The sequence below is a fragment of the Triticum dicoccoides genome, chromosome 5B, assembly GCF_002162155.2.
Source record: "Triticum dicoccoides isolate Atlit2015 ecotype Zavitan chromosome 5B, WEW_v2.0, whole genome shotgun sequence".
Classification (NCBI taxonomy): Eukaryota; Viridiplantae; Streptophyta; class Magnoliopsida; order Poales; family Poaceae; genus Triticum; species Triticum dicoccoides.
The window spans coordinates 173,168,714-173,172,540 of record NC_041389.1 but is presented as its reverse complement, the minus strand read 5'-3'; positions in this window follow the sequence as shown (position 1 = coordinate 173,172,540).

The window sequence follows — 3,827 nt, the reverse complement described above, 5'->3', positions numbered from 1 at the left end:
AGGCGTATTCTGAGTTTACGTCTCCACTTATCCAGCGTGGACCACGTGTCGGTCACTGACAATGGGTCCATGGGGCCCACTGGTCAGGTTTGACCGGTCGTCCTTCCCTCCTCTTCCTCTGCCCGAGCGGAGGCGGGACTCCGGCGATCGCCGCCGGCGGTTGGCGGCTCCTCGCGGGGCTCCGAGGGTGGGGATGGATCCGCCAGTCCAGGGCGGTCCTTCCGGTGGTCGCTAGTCAGGTGGGGACGAAGGGAGTCGTCGGCGACGAGCTTCGCGGAGCCCAGTGGCTACGGGTGAATTGGGGGTTTGGGGCTATGGTGGCTCTCCGTCGCAGCAGGGGGTTTGGGCGGCTCCGCAAGACGAAGGGGTGTCGGGTGGTGGTGTTGGATGGACGGGGGAGGGCCTGGTTGTGATGAACGGGGCCGGTAGGCGGCGGTGGCCAAGCTGGCCGTAGACGGGGAAGACGGCCTCCCCTGGTCGATTGCGGGCTAGGGGAGCGCTAGGGGGATGGCTTGAGGCTGCCTGGGGTCTAGGAGGAGCTCGGGGTCACCATATATAGTGTAGCTAGGTCGGTTCCGCCGCTGCTGGGGATAAGATCGCCGGCCAGCCACTTCTGTTGCGGCAGGGCGTCGTGGCGCCGATGAGCGCTTGCAGACGAGCGTGAGGATAAGCTTGGACTGCGCCAGGGGGCAGCTGGCGCGCGGCTGTGGCTCAGGCGGCGCCGACTATGGCAGGAGCCCACTGTGGCCGGCCGCTAGCCGTCGTGGCCGACCTGACGGCGGCGCTGTGTGGCTCCAGGGATGGCTCTGTGGTGAGGGAGGAGGCAGCCGTGCTGGCTGCGAGAGGGGAGTGGCCAGAACGAGCACGGGGGGGGCGGCAGTGAGACGCGGCGGCTCGGTGCGCGCGCGTGCAAAACATGCGCTCTGGGCGCGCCCAGAGCACGCGCACCAGGTGCTCGGCATAATGCCAGTGCATGCTAGGAGGCTAGGGTGGAGCTGGGGTTTAACAGGATTAGGCTAGGGTATTCTAGAGGCTTAGTGGACAAGCTAGTTTGATCAGAGGATCAAGTTCACAATGCAAACCAAAACTTATGCCAAATCTGCTCATGCACTCAAGGTGTTTGACATAATGCTAGAGGCATCTAGGCAGTTCTTGGAGTGGCCAAAATCTCCAGATCCTAGTCTCTTAAGGTGTAGGTGGTGGTGGTCAGGTTAGTTTGTCAAACAAAGAAACTTGTTAGTGCAAACATTTGAGAAAATCAATTCTGGACAGAACCAAAAGGCTATGATTTCATGGACCAAAAATATTCCAATGGGTTCATGCTCCTGGACTTAAGGGTTTTGTAGGAAGGACTACAAGCAGGAAAAAGAATCATGGGTAAAAGAGCAAGCAAAAATATGGTTGCAGTACAAATCCTCAAGTTGGACCAGAATGAAAATGAGGTTGATTCACTCAAAATTTTCAAAGGACATAACTGGGTTTTTGCATAAAGGTGGATAATATACTCCTACTGACCTCCCCTAATTTTGGTGGAAGTTTTAAAGAAATATTTAAATAGGTTGTAGTGCAAAATTGCCCAATGGACCAGATTTGAAAATTAGGTGTAGAGCTCAAAATCTCCAATGAACAGAAGATGTTTTTGCATAAAAGTGATTTAGGGACATCATATGTCATCCCCAAATTTTGGTGAAATTTTTTGATGCATTTATCAAATGGTTGTAGTGTAAAAGAGGCTCCAAAACTTATGAAAAATCATTTTAAAAGAACAAAGCTCAGGAAAAACAATTATGCAAATAAAACCACTGATTAAGAATTGTTTTATTGAGAGAGTATAAAAGTCCAATAATATTTTTGGAAAGTTTCCATCTGGGGTAAAAACTCCACAATATTAAAGAAAAGGGGTTCTGAAATCAAAAGAAGATCCAGAAAGCAAAAGTTTTAAACTCCAGGCAAAATTTTAATAATTCAAAACATGGTTAAATTTTTGGGGTGTTACAACACTACCCCCCTTAAAAAATCTCGTCCTCGAGATTTGATAAGGGTTGTTTTAAAAAAAATTTACTCCTACTATCACAAAAACAACCATCCTACTCCTGAAATTAAAACGTAGCTACAGTGAGAGGGCAATAAGTGGTGCAAAACTACAGTGTGGCACACTGGCGATGCATGGAAAAAATTTACGGTCAGTTTCTACTATTGGCCACAGTAAATTTAGAATAAACCTCTAAATTACTGGAAAAAAATATGTTGCTCGTACCCGAGAGCACAGTGCTCTCCGTGGCTGATAGGTGGACCCGGGGCCCACTGTTGGTCTCTTCCTCTACCTCTGGCCCTCTCTTCTTCCTCTCTCCTGTGTGCTTTCCCGCGCTTTCTCCACCGGCGACGCCTATCCCGTAGGGCATCTAGGCCGTACTGCAGTAGTGCGCGGCGTGCTAGCTGCCGGCGCAGCGTGCACTCACCTCGCGGGCCAGTGCGCTGTCGGCATTGCTCGCGGATTCTCCTCCAAACACCGGCGATCGAGCGACAAGCGGCGCTGGCGAACTTCGCCCACCGTACACCGATCTCGAGCTATAAAATGACCGCGGTGCTCCTTCTTCTTCCTCCATTTGACCTCGCTTCTCCTTCTTCTCCCTTCTCCTTTATTTCTATATGCAGGAGCTCGAGACGAGGCTCTAATGGCGAAGGTGATGCCGGACTGGTATGTGATCTTGATGTGCGGAGGGTTGGCGGAATTGCTGGGGTTCTCCGTGCTCCTGTGCGTGATGATCCTCGATGATCGTCGTGATGCGGCTGCTCGAGTGTTAGCTCTCCGCGGCGGCGGTGTTCACGATGATTAGGTGTGGTGTTAGGTGCTAACTGCTGTCAGGGTGCCGGAGGTAACTTGCACCCGAGTAATTACTCACAAATCTCTCCCTCTGAGACTGGGGGTGTTAGGGAGGCGATTAGTTTGGTGCAAAAATGTGCACGAGGATTTGCACTAGGTTGCGTGGTTGGGGTCGTGAGTCTGCTGTTATGGTGCTGCGTGAAATAGAAATCTATGTCGTGAAGAAATGTATGCTGCAACAACTCCGAGAAAAGTCTCACTTCAAGATTTACTGAGAGTGAAAATAGTTTATAAAAATTTTACCGAAGTAAAATCGCTCACATTGACTGAAACTAACGATTTAATTCATCGCACAAATTTAGGATACCACACACAAATTGCAACACAAAAATAACTGCAGGGACAATAAACACAGTAATGACATCTACAACGATAATGGTAATTGGACAGGGTCCTGAGAAAAAGTCTGGAATCGGGTCACACTCTTCTTCTATCGGGGGGAGCGGATTGACCAGTCGATGAATGTGCCTCTCCTGGTTGGGCCTCAGTGGTCTGCCGATGGCGATCTGAGGATTCAAATCAGCGAGGCTTTGGAGATAGCCCATTACTCGCTGGGTCAAACGCTCTTGAGCGATGACATATTGGGCAAGATTGGCCAGTACTGGGTCTCTCTCAATTCGTCCACCGGGAAAAGATGCTACTTCTCCGGGTGCTGCACGACTCGGGAAATAATAATACCCCCGTTCGCTGGCATAGGGTACCGCGAATCGAAGGCGTGTAAGAGCCTCATACGCAGCAGCTTCTATGGCCATATGAGGAGTCGGCATAGATTTCCCCATGAAGGAGGCTTCCGTGGGGTCTTGGTTTGGGTTTGCGGGAGGGACGTGCACCACTGCCCAATACTTCGAGGTGGATGGGGTGATCCTCGATTTGAGCAACTCGTACTGGGGTGGATGGATAGCACTCATGGTACTGCAGGTAAAGTCCCACAAAATTTTAGCAA